The sequence below is a fragment of the Leopardus geoffroyi genome, chromosome D3 (genome assembly GCF_018350155.1).
Source record: "Leopardus geoffroyi isolate Oge1 chromosome D3, O.geoffroyi_Oge1_pat1.0, whole genome shotgun sequence".
NCBI lineage: Eukaryota > Metazoa > Chordata > Mammalia > Carnivora > Felidae > Leopardus > Leopardus geoffroyi.
In genome coordinates, this window is record NC_059339.1 from 57,417,155 (window position 1) to 57,438,915 (window position 21,761).

The following is a 21,761-nucleotide window of genomic DNA, read 5'->3' on the forward strand; positions in this document are numbered from 1 at the left end:
CAGAGCAGAGGGGAGACACAGAATCTGAAGCAGGCTCCAGTCTTCGAGCTGTCAGCACAGAGACCTATTGCTCTGTGATGTTTCCACCTATCTGACCCCCCCCCCCCCAATCCCTTTTCTGGTAGCAGCACTCCCTTCCCCCTTGAGGGACCAGCCTTCTGTAGAGCCTTATGTTTGGGGAGGTCCTGTGGAGGCTTAGGTGTGAATCTTACACCAGAACTCCCTGACTCTGGGTCCTGCTGGGACATCTGTCATCTGCCTCATTGGAATCCTGATTTTGTGGGGAGTGATACAAGGCGGTGGGGAGTGTATTCATCCAACAGCAGAGGCTCTGGAAAATTGGCGAGTCATCATTTAGCTGCATCCCCAGGGCTGCTGGGCTTCTAGCACTCTCCCAGGCCCAGCCATTAGCCTTTCTTCTGATTCTGAGGGCTTAGCTTCTATTGTTCATGCATGTTTCTGTTGTTTATTTTACCAGTTACTATCTTGCTTGGGACCCTAGAGACTTAATTGATTTACTAGGTGTTTAACCTTCTGTCTTTCTGATAAGCAAGATGGGGTGTGGAAAATCAAGGGATTCTCCACAGGTCTAGGGTCTGTAAGGGTAGAGGCTGAACTGGAAACCAGATCTGGCCTGGGCCAGAGATGGCTCTCACCAATTGGCCGTGTCGCCTCCCTTCATAGACTCCTGTGTATATTGAGACAGCCCGTTTCTTTGTTACAACTTGGTCGCATCTGCTTTTCTTTCATGATGATATCTCTGTATACTCCCACATCCTTGGGGTGGAGACTTGTCAAAAATTTGTATAAATGTGAATTACAGTTTTGGATTCTCCTCTTCTAGTTTCCTATTGTTGCATAGTAAATTACCACAAATTTAGTGGTTGAAAAATACAGATTTATTTTCCCACAATTTACATAGGGCAGGAGTCCTAACATCGCTTAGCTGGGTCCTCTGCTTGGGATCTCACTAGGCTGAAATAAAGGGGTCAGCCGGGCCTTGTTCTCATCTGGGGCTCAAATTCCTCTGCCAGGCTCACTGGTTGTTGGCAGGATTCAATTCCTTGAGGTTGTAAGCCGGAGGTTCTCAGCCTCTACAGGCTGAGGCTACTTGCCCTTGTCTATCACGTGGCTCTTGTCAACAGAGCAGTCACTATTTCAAGGCCAATAAGAAAGGTGCTCTGCTGCTACTTGTCTCTACCTTCAAACCCACTATTCAAGGAATCACCTGATTAGGTCAGGCCCACCCAGGATAATCTCCCCTTTGATGGACTCAAACTGATTTGGGACTTTAATTCCACGTACAAAACCTCTTTTTCTTTTCCTTACAGTGTAACCTAATCGTGAGAGTGATCCTGTGTCCTATTCACTGGTCTCACTTAGAGTCAAGGGGAGGGGATTATAGAATTTGTATAGCAAGGAAGGGAATCTGGGGAACCATCCTAAAATTCTATCTACGACACTTCTCTAAGCATTTGCCGTTTAAACCTCAAAGAATTGCACCAGGGTAGTAACAGTTTTCCCTTACAGAACTTACATGCTTTGCCTGCTCAAGTTCATTCATTAGTACTTTATTAGGAATGTCACCCACATCTCTATAAAGGAATGAGCTTCAGCACTACTTTTAGCTTAAGTGAAGAAGTTAACAATTTTTTTTTTTCAGTTTTAAAGCGTGTTGGGATTTTATTGAACATAAAGTATTCTGGGCAGGTGATCAGGACAAGGCTACTCAAAGTGTCATCTGTAGATTACTGCTGATTTGTGAGCTGTTGGCTACCATGTCAAGAGAGATAAGTATAGAACCTGAGAGTAAGCATTTAGAAACAGTCCTATCTGAAAAAGACCTATCTCTTCTTACTGCACTTTGCTGAATTGTGCTTCACAGATAATGCATTTTTTCACAAATTGAAGGTTTGTGACAGTCCAGCAGAGAGCAAGTCTATTGGTGCCATTTTTCCAACAGCATTTGTTGGAATGCTTCATGTCTTCTGTGTCACATTTTGTAATTGTTGCAGCATTTCAAACTGTTTCATAATTAGTTACAGTGATCTGTGATTGACTCACTGAAAGCTTAGATGATGGTTAGCATTTTTAGATGATGGTTAAACAGTTTTTTAGTTTCTCTCTTTTTTTTTTTTTTTTTTAACATGATGCTATGGTACACTTAATAGACGAGTGTAATGTAAACATAGCTTTTATATGCACTGGGAAGCCAACAAATTCATTTGATTCACTTTGTGATATTCACTTTATGGGTGGGTTTAGAATGGAACCTGCAGTCTCTCCAGGGTATGCCTATAGAATAACTTAATAGTGTTACACTATCCCGGCAAGGAATCAGTAGCCAAATCCTGTGCGCCAGAGTATAGAACAGATTGGGTATTGTAGAGTTACATATCCCATAAGCTGTGCATTAGTCATGTGTTTTACAACTAGGCTTCAAGGTGTTTTATTCTTAACCAAACTTGATTGAGGCATATCTTACATTCAGAAAAATGCACCCATTTAAGTGACAGTTGGATACGTTTGACAAACGTATACCTCCACGTAACAAGCACTGCCACGATCTATGTTCCTAAATGTTTCTTGTACCCCTCCTCAGAGAACAGAGGTTTTGAAGTTTGATGGGGTCCAATGTAGTAGCTTTCTCTCTCTGTATCCTACTTAAGAAATGTTTACCTGTGCTGCTCTTCTGAAGACGCTTTCTCTGTTTTCTGGTGGAAGCTTTATATTTTTAGTTATGTGTCTTGGTGTGTGATCCAGCTGTGAGTTAGTTTTGATGGATGACGTCAGGTATGGACATGCAGGTGTTGAAGCACTGTTCGTTGAAAATCTATCCTTGTCTACCGAATTAGACTGGCACTTTGGTTGAAAATTAACTGGCACTGTAGGAGTTTCTAGGTGCAGATTCTGGATTCTGTTCCACTGCTCTCTGTATGCTTGGGGCAATACCATACTGTCTTGTCATTTTATAGTATGTGTGGATGTTAAGTAGCCTAAGTCTTCAAATTCTTCAAAATTATTTCGGTTATTCTGTGCCCTTTGCATTTCCGTATGCATTGTAGACATCAGGTTGCTATTAAAACACATGGGATTTTGACTGGCATTGTAGTGAATCGATAGATCAGTTTGAGGAGAATTGACATCTTAATATTGGTCTTCCATTGCCTTTATTGAGATAGGTATCTCCATTTATTTAGGCCATCTTCAGTTTCTCTCTCCAGTGCTTTATAGTTGTCAGGGTACAGGCTTCAACACAGGCTGTAAATGTATCCCTAAGTATGTCATTTTTGGATGCTAGTATAAATTTAAATTTCCAATTTTTATTGCTTTATATAGAAATAAAATAGATACTTATATAGGGGTGCCTGGGTGGCTCAGTCTGTTGAGTGTCCAGCTCTTGGTTTCAGCTCAGGTCATGATCGCATGGTTGTGGGATCAAGCCCTATGTCGGGCTCTGTGCTGACAGCATGGAGCCTGCTTAGGATTCTGTCTCTCCCTCTGTCTCTGCCCCTCCCCTCCTCATGCACGCAGGCTCTCTCTCTTTCAAATAAATTGAAAAAATTGCTATTTGTATTTTGGCTTTGTATCCTGTAGTTTTGCTACATTCCTTTATAGAAGCTTTTTAAAATTCCATAGGATATTTTAAATACATAATTATATCCCAAGTGAATAAAGATAGTATCGAAAGGGCACCTGGTGGCTCAGTGGGTTAAGTGTCCAACTTCAGCTCAGGTCATGATATCCTGGTTGGTGAGTTCGAGCCCTGCATCAGGCTCTGTGCTGTCAGCACAGAGCCTGGAGCCTGCTTTGGATTCTTTGTCTCCCTTTCTCTTGGCCCCTCCCCTGCTCACACTCTGTCAAATAAATATTAAATTTTTTTTTTTAAAACTTAAAGTAGTATCTTCTAGCTTAAATGTAACTAAATATTTTTCAGTAAATGTATATGAATTCTGACTTTAATGATGGCAAAGCACATGCCACTGGACTTGTTTTGCAAAGATAAACCTCCTTATCTGAATGCACGGTTAGTTGTAAACAAAGTGGTGATGGTGGAAGCCATGTTGAGAGCAAAAGGTTTAATATTCATTTTAATTGGCAGTAGGAACCTTCGTACATTTAATTTTATAGCCATAGTTAGCCAAATAAACAGCCTGAGCACAAAGTGTTACTTTGTGAGAATGTACTGGCTGATGAAGAAATAAGAGCATCCATACTTCAAGCATGTGTGGATAAACCAAAGAAATAACATTGAAAAACAAAAAGAATTATTTGAAAGCATCCAGTTAAGCCAGTTGACAGATGCAGGGGTTCAGTATTTCACATGTCAACATTGGTACTTTGTGGCTTCTCATTAAATAACTTTGATTTGCTAAAAATGAAAAGACAATATACAGTTGTTGAGACCAGCATCAAAAACGCTGGTGTGGAAATGTTGGCTGAATCTAGGGCAAAGTAGTTACTCAAGTATCAATTGCCAGTGATGTATTCTGAAACTGGCTAGTGGTACAGAAAACAGCCCATAGAACAAAGAGTAGAGAAGTTTCCGTGACAGCTTGAAAAATATGCAGATTTGCTGATGTGGCAATTCTAGTAGATGTGTAATTTGAGCATGGTGTAGAAAGGGAAGCATTCTCAGCTTTATTGCTGATGAACACAACGAACTCTGAACCATATAAAACTGAACAATTGGTCAACAAGTATAGTTTGGAATTGGTTTTATGGAAGAGAATGTGTTCTGATAGAAGGAGAGAATATTCTAGAGCCGCCACGTGGATTAAGGAGCTTGCAACACAGTGTAAATCATGGCGTCCTTCGTCCATTGAGAAATTAGTATGGAAAAATGTCATCTGAACTATATGGTGTGCTTAGTGATGATGTAAGGATTGTAAATTGTATAAAAGCAAAGGTGTTAAAGATTATCCTTCCTTTTATGTGCTATTATGGATTCTAATCATTAAAAACTGTTAACGCATGCTGAGGTATGATGGTTATCTACGGAAAACCTCTGTGGAAAATGCACTGTGAAATAAGTTTCAGTGTTTGTTGAGGCCAGCAACTAGTTTGGTCTCAATTCTTTAAAGAGAGGAGTTAGCCAGATTCCTTAGTTGTTTGATATCCTAGGTGTCAAAAGTTCCACGCAACAAAGCAATGCATCATGTTTTTAAATGGCAGATAAGATCAAAGGACAAAAACAACTTTATAAGAACAGAGTCCGCAGATTGCTATGTTATATTCCGTGATTTAGCTACAGTTAGTAGTGAAGTAGGTAATAATCTTGACATTGAACATCTAGGAAATATTACCGCTGAATACCTTATGAGTTTCAACATTTTGAATGTGATTTTCTATCAAAGGAATTCATGCTTGGGAAATTTATGGATCTGGTATGTACTTACTTCATTGAACGATACTTTAAATTGAACCATAACTGCACAGGATAGATTGGGGAACGGGCAACTGCTGAAGGAATAAAGATGCAGTTGGGAAATACAGCATCATTTGCTTTCATTGTGAGTAAAAGCTAAAAACTAATGTTCTGACTTTGTCACAATTACGCTAAATTCTCTTTCCCTCCCATTTCCATCAACATGACTCTGTGAGACTGGTTGCTGTGATGAGCATTACTAAGCAAAATATAGAAACAATTTAGGTACATTGAATACATATTATCCCTTGAGAGTAATTTGGTTGATACCAGACTAAATTAACAAGTGAAAGCTCAGTTAGTTTTTCTCATTAAAGATTTTGAATACTGATACGTGTAGCTTTTCTTCATTGTGTGTGTATTAGGTTCTAATGTGGGAATCTTGTCACATGTGACTTTTTGCACTACAACAAAGCTGTGAGAGTCCTGGTGACTTTGTACATTAATTGCCCATATGCTTTCTTTTAGATGCTTCTGTGTGTAATTCTCTTTGTGTTAGATTTTTTAGATTACTAATACAGAATTTTGTGCATTGAGTCTAGTGGTAAAACATTTGGTACTGTATGTCCTGTTTGATTTCCTTTACTGGTACTTTATTTTTGTTGTAATTGACCAAAGCATTGGTCAACAGTGGATTGGAAATGAATCTCCTAAAAAACTGTTCCTTCAACATGGATAGTTAGAGAAGCACTTGAGTGAATGTTTTATTTTTTCCTTAAGCGCACGTATTTTAGGTGGCAAGTCCCCTGGACTGCCTGCCATATCTCCCCTCTAAGAGGTGGTTCCCAGGGGTGCCTTGGGGCTTGTTACTAGAAGGTTCCATGATAACAGGAGGCTGTGGGGAGCCTCAGTGAAGACTGCACAGTAGAAGGCATTATTCAGAAATACACTTCACTTCACGTATACCAAGCAGACCAGTATGGCAGGTGTTGTCCACAGTTGCTTTTGTTTGCCTCTGTTCTGAGGACAGACCAGCACCCCCGGCCATTTCTTCACGGACACCATCAGCAGGGAATGTGCTTGCAGGTCACCAGCTACTGCATACTTGCCAAACGCGGGGACTTTTTTCTTGTTTCCTGCCTTCCTCTGAAGCACTGGGGGCAGTTTGCCATCTGTGATTTTTAAATTGCCCTCTCCCCCTGCTCTCCAGATAACAGGCTTCCCTGCTTTCTCCCTCTCTTTTCTGGCAGCTTCTGTGAGTCATCTTTTGGTTGCTTGGGGTTACACTCCCCCTCAGCCCTTTCCTCAGGTCTGTGACCGTTCTCCTCCACCTGTGGCTTCTCAGTAGCCTTTGTAACCAGACCCAAGTTCCTCCCCTCTGGCCTGCGCCTCTGTCCACAGATGTCACGTCTAGCAGCCCCCCAGACTCAGCCTATCCATTAACTGCACAGTTCAGTCCCCCTCTTGTCGGCAAGAGCTGCCGGTGGCCCCCCGCCTGGCCAGCTTCCTTCCCTGCCCACTCGCTCAGTCTGGGAGACCCACACATGGCGTTGCTGCCTAGAAGCCCTCCAGCCTTGCTCTCTGCTTCCAGTTCACAGCCTGACTTGGCTCTGGCCCTCACTCTCTGACAGACGCAGCTCCCTATTTCTGTCCCCTGCTGCTCTCCTCTAGCTCCCCCTCCACTCGTACACCTGAGCTTTCACTTAAAAAACCAGTCGTGATCATGAATTAATCTCTCCGTGGCCTTGGGGTGAGGCCCAGACCCTCCACATCCTGGCCTGAGCATGTCTGGTGTCACCTCAGGTGACTCTGTGTCCAGATCGAACTCCCACGTCATGCCCATCACAGTCAGATGCTGATAGAGGCTGTTGAGGATCCGTGTTTTCTGCAACAAAACAAAGTGAATCTACCATGTCACGGAAACTTTGGGCAAGAGAGGATGGGAAGGTTTGTAGTCAGCAGAGGCCGCTGAACGGAAAGAACACATGGCACCTTAGTGACTGATGGAAGCTGTAAGTGGCCCCTCATGGTTTTTATTAAGAGTGCTGTTTGCAGCTAACGTGTGGTTTTTCTGAAGACTTTAATGCAGATCCATCCTGAACCTTGGACCCCCTGGCTGCTTTCTCAAAAGTTTGTCAGCCATGGACTTCCTCTCTGGGGTTGCATAAGGGTAGCTGTATCACCCCGCTCCCTTGGCTTTCTCTTCCTGAGGACCTTGTTAGGTGCCTTGTCAGGTCTTTGGATCTGCCCCCTAGAGGTTTTTTTTTTTATTGTCAAAATTTTTAAAAAAATGTTTATTCTTGAGGTCGGGGGGAGGGGAAGGGCAGAGAGGAAGATAGAAGATCCCAAGCGGGCTCCGTGCTGTCAGCACAGAGTCTGATGTGGGGCTTGAACCCACATCATGACCTGAGCCGAAGTCAGACACTCAACTGACTGAACCACCCAAGTGCCCCAGCTCCTGGGTTTAGCAGAGAAGTCAATGAATGCTTGAAGAATAAACAGATTGATATTCCTGCACTTTAAGGGGTGCCTGAGTGGCTCAGTTGGTTAAGTATCCAACTTTAGCTCAGGTCATGATCTCATGGTTCATGAGTTCAAGCCCCACATCGGGCTCTGTGCTGACAGCTCAGAACCTGGAGCCTGCTTCGGATTCTGTGTCTCTGTCTCTCTCTGCCCTCCCCCCCTGTTCATGCTCTGTCTCTCTTTCTCTCACAAATAAACATTAAAAAAAATTCCTGCACTTAAGAGTGAACCATTGCTTCTTAGATCTTAGTGTGTATGTGATGTTTCCAGAGATCCTGTCAACATGTAGGTGATGCTTCAGTAGGTCCAGTGGCACAAACGTTCTGTGCTTCTCACAAGCTCCCAGCTGATGGTGCTGGTGCTGGTCCAGGCTCCACGCTTTGAGTAGCTATGGGTTGGGGACATTCAGGTTCAGCCAGCCACTTGTTGTGAGGACTGGCTGAGCTGTTACCTTCTGTGGTAGGAGCTCCAGGAAGCTGTTCCGCATTCACCTGGGGGGAGCCTTTGCTTCCTGATGGGGGGCTGGGTTACCCACCTGATCTCCAACCTCCCTTCCTTGTCTGAGTAGCCCATGAAAGGGCTGCACGTGGGATGGGAAGGGCCTGAGGTGCTGTCGCAGTCGGGTGCTGGGCCCAGCTGCCTGAGTCTGCCTCTGGAAAACAAGGATTCCACCGGCCAAGCTCCAAAGCTCTCCTGGTGCTCCTACTCTGCCACCAGGACCTTGAGGCTCGCCACTTGCTGCTAAGCCCCAGGGGTGTAGATTACCTTGGGGCAGGGGAGGCTGAGGTTGAGTTCTGAAATTTTTGTTAATGAACCTAAGCACCTTTATGGTAGGAAAAACACCCCAATTCATAAACGCTTTGAATATCTTCCCACATATCAACATAGTTTACATACTTGTCATTTTTAAGTGGCTCAGTAGTTCTGTTCCCTCAGGTTGCCTGGGTAAAGCCGTGTGTGGTCATTCCCCTGAGGCTGACGCTTGGCTCACCTCCAGGTTTTTTTCCTTGTATTTTCACTGATGGGGTTGTCTCTCCTGAGATTCTCCCAACCCCCATTACTGCCTTGGATAACCTTTAGAAATCGGGAGTTTATGTGATCTGGCCCGTCTGGTTAGATGTTCTTATAGCCCTGCTATGCTTTTGTTTTCTTTCATGGTGTTTTTTGCAATTGTAGTTACATAATCATTTGCATGGTTACGTGTTCAAAGTCTGTCTCCCTCACCAGAGAAGATCTCAATTCCACAGGATGGCCTCTCTACCTTTGCCATTGTGACGTTCTTGGTGCCTAGAACGCTGCCTGACATGTGGGGGCTCCGTAAAGCGGGTTACAGGAAGAAGTGTGTGCTCTGTGGCTGGACTGCACGTGTGGTCAGGTGCTGCTTGCCCCTCCCCCCCCCTCCCCCCCCGGGCTCTCCTTGGCTGCCAGTAGGCATTAGGTGCCTGTATGGGCCAGATGTCATGTCGGATGCTGGTGCAGAAGGGTTTGCGTGGACCTGCCTTCAGGTAGCTCAGTTCCAGCTGGGAGACTTCATGGTTTCAAGGGCCAGAAAAAGTGAAAGCACAGGGATCTTTGGGAACACGGAGGAAGAGGACCAGATTGAGACTTAGGGTCCAAAGGAAGTCTACTTGGAGACCAGGAGGCCTGAATTGGGGTGTGGAAGACTTCAACGCATTTCCTGATAGTCCAATTGTGGACAAGGTGTGATCACTGCTTTGGTAGGCAGAGCCCTTGCTGGCAGGATTCCTCTTAGTGTCGTGTTTTCTAGTGGGCTCCTTTATTTTGATTGCTAAAGTCATTATAGGGATGGTACATTGGGAAACCACGCGTCACAGTGGAAACGTCACTCAAACAGTTGGCTGTGCAGTTGCCTTCATGAGCCTTAGTCAGAGACCGTGTGGTCCAGCACCAGCTCTCCATCACATTTTGGATGTAGTGCCTGCCCTGGGGAACAAAATGTACCTTCTCAGATTGGGGGACCCTTTGAATTTGTTTGGTGGAGTTAGCAGGGACCTTGGTAAAGTTACTGACACACTGGTTGATGGAAAAAAGTGTCCCCCTTCCCCTGCCCCCACTGTCAAAATTAGAAAGGCTAAGCCAAGTTAAGCTAAGTTAGGATTTTTTACTTCAGTTCATGAAAGTCTGTGAATAAAGCTGAGGAATAGAATAAAAAATGACTGATTACAGACTGTTTCCTCTATGAGTCATCATGTGAGAGAGCGTCATTATTTTTCACAATTTAGAAATGACATTGCCAGTGACTGGAATACTCAGCCACATTCCATGTGTTCTTGGATCGCCCCCTCCCTGCTCCCAGTCCCCCACATCCCCCTTCCTGTTTGCTCTGTTTCATGTAATGTGTTTGCAAGATAGTGGTTGAAGCATTCTTCTAAGTATATGGCATTCTTTGAGCTGAAAATAGTCTGTGGAGGCTAACAGTTGTTCTGTTCTTTTTTTTTTTTTTTCTTCTTACAAGGTATATTCATGATAATGTTTATCATACCCAGGAATGTATTTCCATATTTAGCTCAAAAGCGGTGGATTTTATTCCTCATTTCTTTCTAAATGGATTTTCCCTCCTAGATTTTTTATTGGATGATTTTGTTACATTGGCATTTGGACTTCTTACACTGATAAGCTTTTTCAGTCTGTTTCTCTGTCTTACCTTATGTGGTAAGATAGAGAAACACAGGCAAATTCCCCCCAAATGAGGATTTGTTGGGGAAGTTTTGTTGAAAGGTATTTTTATATTGAAACGCTTTCATTCTGAAATACTTGGGACCTTCCCCCCACATTACAAGACTACTACATAAACTTTCTGTGTGCCCTTCACCCAGCTTCCCCAAACGTTAACATCTTACAGACCGTAGTACAAACATCCAAACCAGGCAATTAATATTGTGACAATACTACCAACTACTCTTCACGCTTCATTCAAATTTTGTCAATTGTTCCACTATCTTTTTTCAGTCCCAGGGCCCAACTGAGCCTTCATTCCAGTGTCCCGTATCTCATTTCAGCTGTCACCTCTCCCTAGTCTCTTCTGCTTTGTGACCACTTCTTACTGTTTTTCTTTTGTGACCTTGACACATTTCAAGAGTACTGGCCAGCGATGTTGTAGGATGACTCTCAAAATGGATTCGTTGGATGTTCCCTCATGATTGAATTGCAGTTTTGTGTTTTTGACAGAAATATGGCAGAAATATTGTGTCCTTCTCAGTTCATCAGATGAGGGAGGCACATGATTGGGTAAGTTTCACTTTTGCAGATGGTAACTCTGGTCATGTGGGGTAGGTGCTATCTGTAAGCTTTTCCCCCTTGTAATTAATATCTTGTCAGGAAGTGCTTTGAGATGATGCAAATATTCTGCTTCTCATCATACTTTCAAATCCGTTGATAATTTTTGCCTGTGACAGTCATTACTGTGATGTTTGCCTAATAGTAATTTTCCATTTCTATCATTTTATATGCACTTACGAGTCAAAATTCTGTAAGGAGCATCTTTCTTTCTCTATTTACTTAGTAATATCAGTATGAGTGTAGGGATATCTGTTTTGTTCTATGGGTTCTAACCCATTACCATCATTTATTGTCTGGTCTCTCCAGATTTGACCATTGGGAGATCGTTCTCCCACAGGTTGACTCCTGTGTCCTTTAGATACTCTGTTATTATATTTTCTTGGACTTAAAATCTTTTCCCATCTCAAGATGCTTTATCCTCCTGTTGTGCTTGCCGTGTTCAGTCCTGGAAGCTGTTGTTTGTCCAAGGAGCTCTGTTTGCTTCAGTGGAGAATGGCGTTTAAAGAACAAGATCTTAAGAAGCTAGGTGTGCGCATTGATACTGGAGTGTCATTGGTTTTATACCTTTTCAGAGCACAGAGCTAGAATTGTGTGTGTGTGTGTGTGTGTGTGTGTGTGTGTGTGTGTGTGTGTGTGTAAATTCACATACTTCCCTGTCTCGATGTTTCAAAATCTTTGAGTTTGTAATGATAGGACTTATTCTAATCTACCCACACAGGGCTACTTACAGTCTTTCCCCTTTGTCTTATATGTAACTCCTTTCTCCATCAAAAAGAAACCTGGAGCTTGTTAGCCACAATATATTTACCTATTTTCTCAGTCTTAGAAAACAGAATAAAGTGGAATAGTTTCTGAATCACTAACCCAAGTACTTTTGGGGAAAAAGCTAAATAGAATATAACAATTACTGTACAATCCTTTTATCATCCCGTCAAGATACTGCTCTCCAAAGTTACTTATCTCCTACCCTCTCCTTCAGTGTGGTTAAAGGATTCATTTGTAGTACCTTTAAGTTTGGTGGTTACTTTTTGTACACCACTTCAGGTGCTTCTCACTTCTTGGTTGATTTTAATTATTAATTTTTTGGAATATGTGAGAAACTAGGCACAGTTATAAAAAATGAAACCATTCAAAAGAGACACTCAGCAGGATTACTCCCCCTTAATCCATTGTGTTGCCATCTGCCCCCGCTTCCTGCCACATTGTTCCCAGCCATACCTTGTAGGTAACCAATCTCTTTAGTTTTTCATCTGTTATTCTGTACTTCCTGTTGTGCAAATGAACAGATTCATGGTATTTTCTTACCTCCCCTTTCTCACATGAAAGGTTGCAATACTGTGGATACTCTTTTGCAGTTTGCTTTTTTTCCTTTACTTCAGAGAATGCTATAGAAATCACTTCCGAGCAGTTCATTGAGATCTTTCCCAGTCTTGTTTGCAGCAGCCTCGTATTCCATTGTGTGGATGTGCCACAGTTTATTCAGTTCTTAGGCGAGGCATTTAGGTTGTTTTCAGTACATTGCAATTACTGCACCGGATAAGCCTCCTGCATGTGTATTTTCATGTTGTGGGAGGCATATTGTTGGGGTGGATTCTTAGGCATAAAAGATACGGTGCCTCTACAGTTTTGATGTGGTAGGATGATTTAAGTAGGCAGGCCTGGCAGACTGACATGGTGGGCTGTGAGGACATTGAGTGGTTGCAGAGATGTAATGGAGAGCGTGAGTGGTTCTCCTGGAGGACCTGTTGTCCTTTCTCTCCTCCTGTCTTCTAGGGCAAGGGTACAGTGTAGTGGACAGAGAATGAAGGCCAGCTCAGGATTAAGTTAGTCATCCTTTCCAGGCCACCTCAGGGTCATACGGGCTGCTGTTCATGATGGTTCATGAAGTGGTCTCTTAAGGAAAGAGCATGGACTGAGCATGGGAGGTGGGTTAAAAGCTTCTGAGTTTGAGTCTTGCCCTGAGTTTTAGTGGTATGACTCCTAAGTAGGCATTTCCCACCTGAAAATGGGGGAAATAAATCCTAATGTATGGAAAATACATTTCATGTGTCCAGTAGGGTTGATAGGGTTGATCTGAGGAGTAAACAAATCATAAATGGAGTTGTACACACTGAAGCATATTGTCCTTCTCCACTCTTAAATGCCATTCAACTTATTTGAGATCAGAAGACAGAGTCTAGATCATTCTGCTGACCATGAGGCTGTGTTTAAAATGCCTACAGAAATAAGTTTTCTTTCACTTCAATATTTGACGGCCTGTCTAAGGGTATGATCACAAAGGTTGGGGCCTCTGCCTTCCCTTGGGTTTCATCTTTCCCTCTGAGGATGCCTTGCTGCTGAGTTCCAGGAATTGGGGCATTTCCAGGCAGTGACCACTGAGGCTTTTTATCTGGTTAGCCACCACGATTGTGATTACGGTCTCCCAGATCTTAATATAAGTCAGATTGAAACCAAAGTTGCAGATTTCTTCTAAATCAATTAATGAAGCCTTCTTGACCCTATTCCAGGGTTTTCCGTTTTTTTTTTTTTTTTGTTGCGTCCGAAACATAAAAGCCTTCCTCCAGGCTTGTGCCAGTGAACTGATGACCTGGCCCTTATACTGGATTAGGCTTTGATGGCAGGAACGTGTTGCTGGACAGCAGATGTTAAAGGGTTTAGAATTGCTGAAGAATTGACTGTGGCTCATCCTGCTTGCAGACACACGACCGACCCATGCAGGATGAGCGAACTGTTGGAAAACCAGACCTCAAAATGTGATGCTGTCACCCAAAGCCACCACTTGGGGATCCAGAACACTGGGAAGCTGGTTTCCCTGCAGTCTAGAAGGGCCCTGGGGGTTATCAGAATGATGGATCATCAACAGTGACAGTCTGACGTCACCAGCAACATGAGAAGCCAGCAGCAGAGTCAGGCTGTCTTTTAACAGCTTTAAATCTCCGTATTGATTTCTCCTTCTCAGCAGCATGAGCTTCTGTGGGCATTTTTCTTTTCCAACGTGCTGGCTCATCGGCCCTGGAGACTGTTCCCCGGGGAGGTCATGGGATAATTTCTCACTGGCAAGTTTTACCTCACTTAAATCCACACGTCCCAAGTTGAACCCTTTTTGAATGGAAAGGCTTTGCAAGTCCGTCAGGATCTGAAAGTACATGGAACCGAGGGGGGCACCCCAGTTGGGGAGGTTATGAAATGACCTCCTGTGGAGGTGGGTCCTGAAGGAGAGCTGCCCATTCGCCCTGGTCGGCATTCTCGTTACCCCCTTCCCCATGTCCTGACTGAGCTCTTAGTCTATGTACATGGGTGATCTCCAAGTGGTTCTAGGTATCTGCCTCCCTCTGGATGGATAGAGTTCCTGCAAGGTGATATGTCGTCTTCATCTACTTACCTTGTGCGTGCACGGCCTTCGGTCTTTGACAATGAAGCCTCCCTTGCCGGAGGGGTGGATCGGTCTTCCCCCTGCATGTGCTGCGATCGCCTAAAAGGCCTTTCCATGCACCTGTGGCAGCACCTTCTCTTTTGGATTTGAGCTTGACTTCTATCAGAGATGAGTGCCTTTACGGTGCGGAGTTTGGAGGAAGTCATGTGTCCTTAGGGCAGCACTACTCAAACTGGAGCCTCTGTGATGGATGGGTCCGCGCCTTAACTGCCTGCTTCTGCCGAAATGTTGAAATCTTTGCTTGGTTGTTTGTTTGTTTGTTTCTTTCTTTCTTGGCTTTATTTTACAAACTCATTTGGACTATGCCTTCTACTTTCTAAGGATCACTGATTCATATAAATGTAATACTTGAGAATCCCAGATGTTTGAGTAGGAATGAGGCTCAGGATGGGGGGCCATTAAGCCCGCGGGCTAATGCTGTGCCATTGTGGGTCCCTGGGGCATGAGCACGTATTGGAAGGGGCCAGACCAGAGCATCTCTCAGGATGCCATTATCCACATACCTTCGTGCTTGGCCTGGGAGTCTGGTGTTTGGTTTGGCCTCGGCGTGTGACAAGTGTCTAGGCATCATCAGCTTGACCAGGCTCCATTCGACAGGTGTGTTTTTTCCATATGAGCTGGTCTGTTCCACAAAGGTAAGCAAGGCCAGTGTGGACCTCACGCTTGCCTTTACCTTCAGTGTGGTTATTAAAAGGGTTGATGAAGGTGGGGAGGAGGACAGGTGTTTCCAGCCTCAGGCAGTTTTCCACAATGTGGCAAAAGCTAACCAGTGTCCCCAGATGGCTATTGCAGCATTATTTATCATGAAAGTCGGGAAGCAACCTTACTGTTTAATTGCAACAGGATATGTTTATTGAAACTCTCAAACTAATGGAATATCACGTAGTCACTAACATGATTCTTAGTGCAGCAACTTGGAAAAGGTTTTTAAGGTACGTAAAAGCCTTTTTAGGACTTAATTTAGAAACACATAAAGTTGATATCTGAACAAGAAACTGGTTTCTTTGGCTGCCTCTGAGAAGGGGAATCAGATAGCTGGGGAGACGGGGGGCGGGGTGGGGGGGGTGAGAGATTGACTGTGTAGGCTTTTGTAACTTTTGACTTTTTTTTTTTTTTTCAATGTTTATTTTCGGGACAGAGAGACAGAGCATGAACGGGGGAGGGGCAGAGAGAGAGGGAGACACAGAATCGGAAACAGGCTCCAGGCTCCGAGCCGTCAGCCCAGAGCCCGACGCGGGGCTCGAACTCCCGGACCGCGAGATCGTGACCTGGCTGAAGTCGGACGCTTAACCGACTGCGCCACCCAGGCGCCCCATGTAACTTTTGACTTTTATAGCATGTGAAAGTATTTCCTTTTCAAAAGTAAAAAATAAGAAATATGTCACAACTAAAAGGAAATACAGCAAAAGGTTAGTCCTTGTGTTAGACGATGCCATGAAGCATGCTTTCATTAAACCCCAAGCTCCTTAAGATGATAAAGAATTATTACTACTGTTTTGAAATAAAAGAGCAAGCATGAGTGTATACATGGCAGGAAGAATTTTCCTTAGCTTGCTCAAATGTCCAAAGTAGACAGAATCCACTCTATGTCTTTGGTGTTGGTGCATGGAGGGTGGGGGAGGAGCCGTCTCACAGATAATCCAAAACCCGGGGGGTCTGTGACAATAATCTGGAAGTTTGGATTGAATTTTTTGTTGCAGAACCATACACATTATAGCAATGAAGCCCTATTCCGCAGACCCTTGCCAACACCCCTCGTCAACGTGCCTCTGCCTGGGCTACTGAGGCCTGGAGGTGGATTGTGATGGACTGCACCTTTTCCATCGCTGGGACCGGGCTGACCTAGTTTCCCAAACATTTTGTGCACGAGATTCTCTGCTTCCACCTGCATAAGAGAGTGCTTCCTTTTGACAGCCTTGAACAGGCCCAGGCTGGGGGTGGGGTGGGGTGGGCCCTCTGAGCACCGTTCCTCCTTCCACTTCTGGCTGGGCCCAGTGAAGCTACAGGCATGGTGTGTGGGATGACTCAGGATGGGGTGTCTGCCAAGGTGCAGAAAGAAAGCTTGTATGCTATCTGTGGCTGTCCCCTGGGGGCTACCCTTAGTTGGTCTTGCAGTTGGGAAATTTGTCCTCGGTGCTTTCCTTGCTGTGCCTCTTGACCCCCCCCCCCCCGAGGCCTTACCTCCTTGTACTCTCTGTGACCACACATTCAGCCTCTGTCCTCTCTCACTTGACCCAGAGATCCCCATTCTCCCCTGTTCTACCTCCCCAGTCGCCCAAGTTGCCCCTCCAGGACAGCCATTTATCAGTGCTGTGTTTTCTGGGAATGATGGGAAGAACTCCTTTAATCTGAGGCCTCATGAGGTCATTTGTGTTTAAAAGATGCTGGAAGAGTACAGGGTTTTAACAAAAGAATTAATCCCTAATGGGAAAATTTGGGGCTGCGTAGATTGCATGGACACTGAATTCCTTTCAGTGGCTCTCAAATCACTCCACCTTAGAAACTACCTACATGCCCTATTTGAAAGGTAGTTCTATCATGCACTTAACTGCTAGATACGTGGGAGGAAATGGTACATATATGTCTTAAGTTTTTATTATGTTAAGATCAAACATACAGGGAAGGCATAGAATATTGACTATATAGCCTGTAATAATTTTTCATACTATTCTTTATGTTCTTTATATGCCCACGTTGCATCTGTGTTGTGTATGGCCTTGTGATCCCGATGCTGTAGGTGTAGGGTGGAGATTTGGAGCGCTGAAGGCACCTGTCTACTATTGTAGACCCAGAAAGCAGGATTGGAACCCAGGTCCATCTCCCCCCAGAACTTGAGTCACTGCGTTAACTGTTTCCCTCACTTGAATTCCTTTCTTCCCCAGCGTGTTCCCCAGACTTTTCCTGCAGGAGATAATTGCATGCATTCTAAAATAGCAGCAAAATGTAAAGCCTAAAGAACTTGCGATATTTTATGCTTGGCTAGAATTCTTGGAATTTTAAAAATGACTTTTCTTTCCTCTTGTTTTGATATGCATAATAATTACTCCAGTAAGTTTTCCTTGATACATGTATTTTGAAATAAGAATGACGTAGGGAAAAATGCTTTTCAAGTCCAAATTCATTATTGGTTTATTGTTGAATGGGGGCCCACTAAACACTAAAGATTCTAGTTGATAACCATGAAAAGGAACATATTCTATTTGGGGGGGACATTTAGAATCAGGTTTTTATTATAGTTAGTTAAGGAAACTTCCATGCTTAACAAGCAGCAAGTGATAAATCTAGAAGCAGAACCGTATGTGAGAAGTGGGGCTCCTGGTGGGGTGGGGGAGACAGGGCTGCAGGGGTCTGAGGTGACATCATCTATGGTGTGTTGAAGTGAAGTGGTTAAAAGAGGAGTATTTGGACAAATAAGATTCATAGCAAGTATTTTTTTTTAAAGAAAATTATACTGGAGATGGGGCGCCTGGGTGGCGCAGTCGGTTAAGCGTCCGACTTCAGCCAGGTCACGATCTCGCGGTCCGTGAGTTCGAGCCCCGCGTCGAGCTCTGGGCTGATGGCTCAGAGCCTGGAGCCCGTTTCCGATTCTGTGTCTCCCTCTCTCTCTGCCCCTCCCCCGTTCATGCTCTGTCTCTCTCTGTCCCAAAAATAAATAAACGTTGAAAAAACGTTGAAAAAAATTTTTTTAAAAAAGACACGTCACTTTCTACTTTTCAATTAGGACCAATATTAAACCTCTGGGAGGTTTTTTTCTTTTTTCCTCCCCCTCCCCCATGGGTTCCTGTTAAGTTTCTCAGGATCCACATAAGAGTGAAACCATATGGTATCTGTCTTTCTCTGTATGGCTTATTTCACTTAGCATCACACTCTCCAGTTCCATCCACGTTGCTACAAAAGGCCATATTTCATTCTTTGTCATTGCCACGTAGTACTCCATTGGGTATATAAACCACAATTTCTTTATCCACTCATCAGTTGATGGACATTTAGGCTCTTTCCATAATTTGGCTATTGTTGAGAGTGCTGCTATAAACATTGGGATACAAGTGCCCCTATGCATCAGTATTCCTGTATCCCTTGGGTAAATTCCTAGCAGTGCTACTGCTGGGTCATAGGGTAGGTCTATTTTTAGTTTTCTGAGGAACCTCCACACTGTTTTCCAGAGTGGCTGTACCAATTTGCATTCCCACCAACAGTGCATTCCTGTTTCTCCACATCCTCTCCAGCATCTGTAGTCTCCTGATTTGTTCATTTTGGCCACTCTGACTGGCGTGAGGTGATATCTGAGTGTGGTTTTGATTTGTATTTCCCTGATAAGGAGCGACGTTGAACATCTTTTCATGTGCCTGTTGGCCATCCGGATGTCTTCTTTAGAGAAGTGTCTATCCATATTTTCTGCCCGTTTCTTCACGGGGTTATTTGTTTTTCGGGTGTGGAGTTTGGTGAGCTCTTTATAGATTTTGGATACTAGCCCTTTTTCTGATATGTCATTTGCAAATATCTTTTCCCATTCCGTTGGTTGCCTTTTAGTTTTGTTGGTTGTTTCCTTTGCTGTGCAGAAGCTTTTTATCTTCATAAGGTCCCAGTAGTTCATTCTTGCTTTTAATTCCCTCGTCTTTGGGGATGTGTCAAGTAAGAAATTGCTATGTTTGAGGTCAGAGAGGTCTTTTCCTGCTTTGTCCTCTAGGGTTTTGATGGTTTCCTGTCTCACATTCAGGTCCTTTATCCATTTTGAGTTTATTTTTGTGAATGGTGTGAGAAAGTGGTCTAGTTTCAACCTTCTGCATGTTGCTGTCCAGTTCTCCGAGCACCAATTGTTAAAGAGACTGTGTTTTTTTCCATTGGATGTTCTTTCCTGCTTTGTCGAAGATGAGTTGGCCATATGTTTGTGGGTCTAGTTCTGGGGTTTCTATTCTATTCCATTGGTCTACGTGTCTGTTTTTGTGCCACCCTCCCTTCCCCCCCTGCTTTAGAGCTGCAGGTAATAGATCGGCCTCGCCAGCTCAGTAATTCCTCAGCCTGGTGCCTCCCTCCTCCTCTCTTGTCCTCCTGGTGTCCTGGACTGTCCACACCAGTATTCCGGAAGGCTGCCTGATGGGAGCTGAGCCCTCCTCAGGGCAAGGTGCAGCTTCTCTGTGGCCATGGTAGGGTGAGGGGGTGGGAAGACAGCCAGACTGCTCACGGTTACCCAGGCTGACTGTTCTGTGCCATCCTGCACGTTGCTCCTCCTGGTCAGATGTCACGTGCACAGAATACACTTGGCCGGGTAAAAATGCAGCTTACCACAATTGCTCAGCACACCTGTGGTCTTGTGTCAGCTCCTTTTCAGCCTCAAACCACCCTGCTCTCCCAGCTCCTTTCTTTCCTGCCTGTGGTTCCTTCTCGCAGATTCAGCCCCATAAGCGTCTCTTTTGTCCCTCCATAATCAGCAACCTCATTTGCTTGCAAGTTCCCTTGAACCAGGCTCTGGGGTACCCGGGGGTCCCCCTCACTCGCTGGCCACCATCACAAACTCTGATCGCAGCTCACTGTCACCAGGAATTAGGATTATGAGAGGGCCTCTGGACGTTTTTGTGCTGCGGCGAACACTGGGACTTGAATCATAAAGGCATCTCATGAGCCTTCTCGGTGTTCATGCTGCCTTTCCAGAGCTCTAGGATCTAACGGTATTTTTCCTCAGAGAGTTAATGAAGCAAGCCTGTCTGGCTTGGAATTACTCACCATTTGTTGTCAATGTGAGTCAAGAAAAGAAGACCAAAGAATTTGAGAAGTCAAAAAGAGAACCAGAGGTCTCTGGATTTTGAGGTTTATAGATTAATTTTATTGCAGTAAGAACATTTAACATGACATCAACCCTTCTGACAAATTTTTAAGTGTATAATACAGTATTAACTATAAGCACATTATACAGCAGATCTCTAGAATTCATTTTGAGTAACTGAAACTTCATGCCCATTGATTAGCAAATCCCCCATTTCCCCCTCCACCAAGCCCCTGGGAAACATTTTCTGTGCTTTGCTTCCTTGAGTTGGACTATTTTAGATACTTCATATAAGTGGAATTGTGAAATATTCTTCTGTCACTGGCTTATTTCACTAAGCATAATATTTTCCATGCTTAACCATTTTGTTGCATATTGAAGGATTTCCTTTTATTAATTTTTTTTTAATGTTTGCTTATTTTTGAGAGAGAGAGAGGGAGGGAGGGAGAGATTGGGGGAGGGGCAGAGAAGAGAGAGGGAGACACAGAATCCAAAGCAGGCTCTAGGTTCTGAGCCATCAGCATAGAGCCCAACATGGGGTTTGAACTCCCAAACCGTGAGATCATGACCTGAGCCCAAGTCAGACGCTTAACTGACTGAGCCACCCAGGCACCCCCCGGATTTCCTTTTTTAAGGCTGAATTTTGCTGTGTGTATATACCACTTATCTTTATCCATTCATGTGTTAGTGGACACTTAGGTTTCCACATCTTGGCTCTTGTGAATACTGCAGTGAATATGGCAGTGCAGATATCTCTTTGAGATTCTGACTTTAATTCTTTTAGGTATATACTAACAAGATTGCTGGATACAATGGTATTTGCTGCTATGGAAAACTGTATGGAGGCTCCTCAAAAAATTTAAAAATACCAACTAACTGCTTTTGCCAGAGTTCTTTGTGGTGCAGCTTAATTCTAGCTTGGTGTTGGTCTGACCACATACTCATTTTCTGTTACTTTCCTGTCTTAGGTCAGATGCTATGGAGACATCAGGATCAAGGGATTGGCTTAAAGCAGTTCTGAGTATAAAAACACCATTTGTTAGGCAGAGGTTTCGATTTCTGTGATGATTTGATCCATCAGGTAAGAGCTGTGGAAAAGGGGCTCTGAGGAGAGTCAGCCTTGAGGGCACAGAGCTAGTGGAAAAGGAGAACTTAGGTCTTCAAGATAGTCCTGTGACCTCCAGTGAAGTTCTGCTACCATGGTCTGCTACGGTAGTGGGCGTGTGCATCCTCTGTGTTCCCCACAGGAGCCTCTTCAAGAGGCTTTCTACCTGGTGTTGGCTTCCACGGAGCCTATACCTTGGAGGGGATAGGAGTATCACATATGTATGTTAACCGCCCGCAGCCTTGAAGTGGGGTGATCGTGGGGCCTGGCA

At 44.1% G+C, this 21,761-nt stretch overlaps 1 protein-coding gene across 16 annotated transcripts in view; it reads left to right on the forward strand.

Annotated features, from left to right (window-relative positions):
• The window catches only part of FHOD3 (formin homology 2 domain containing 3), a 471,758-nt gene that overhangs the window by 129,820 nt on the left and 320,177 nt on the right, over window positions 1-21,761 (forward strand). The gene's annotated exons all lie outside the window — the stretch shown is intronic.